The sequence below is a fragment of the Camelina sativa genome, unplaced genomic scaffold (genome assembly GCF_000633955.1).
Source record: "Camelina sativa cultivar DH55 unplaced genomic scaffold, Cs unpScaffold09710, whole genome shotgun sequence".
NCBI classification, from domain to species: Eukaryota; Viridiplantae; Streptophyta; class Magnoliopsida; order Brassicales; family Brassicaceae; genus Camelina; species Camelina sativa.
The window spans coordinates 1-402 of record NW_010930767.1 but is presented as its reverse complement, the minus strand read 5'-3'; the positions used below and the strand labels follow the sequence as shown (position 1 = coordinate 402).

General features: G+C 36.6%; 1 long non-coding RNA gene across 1 annotated transcript; it reads left to right on the top strand.

Moving 5' to 3' along the window:
• Positions 1 to 6: 6 nt before the first annotated feature.
• LOC109131958 lies at positions 7 to 282 on the top strand. Its single transcript, XR_002037297.1, has 2 exons — positions 7 to 155; positions 251 to 282. It is a non-coding gene; the product is annotated as an uncharacterized LOC109131958 (long non-coding RNA).
• The last annotated feature ends 120 nt before the right edge of the window (positions 283 to 402 follow it).

Genomic DNA, 402 nt, shown 5'->3' with positions numbered 1-402 from the left:
TATGCAGTGTGCTTTTGGCAATATAAAGTTTGAAGACATCATTAAAGTGATCCGTATGGAAGATAAAATGTTATGTGACATTAAAACAAGAGGGTGTGGAAAGGCAAACTTTGTTCGTCATACTATAAGTAGATCCCCGCCTATCTTCACAATTGGTAACTTTTGAAGATGATTGTGATCTTATCTACTCATTTCATTTGTTGTGGTATGATTATATAATGTTGTTGTTTTTGTTGGTTTGCGACATTAGTGTTGGAATGGGAGAAGAATGAAACTGAAAAAGAGATATCTGAAACGCTAGAGGCTTTAGACTGGGAGATAGATATCAGCAGGCTATACGAAGGCGTAGAACCAAACACAGTTTACCGGCTTGTGTCAATGGTAAAATATGAAACAGGGTCA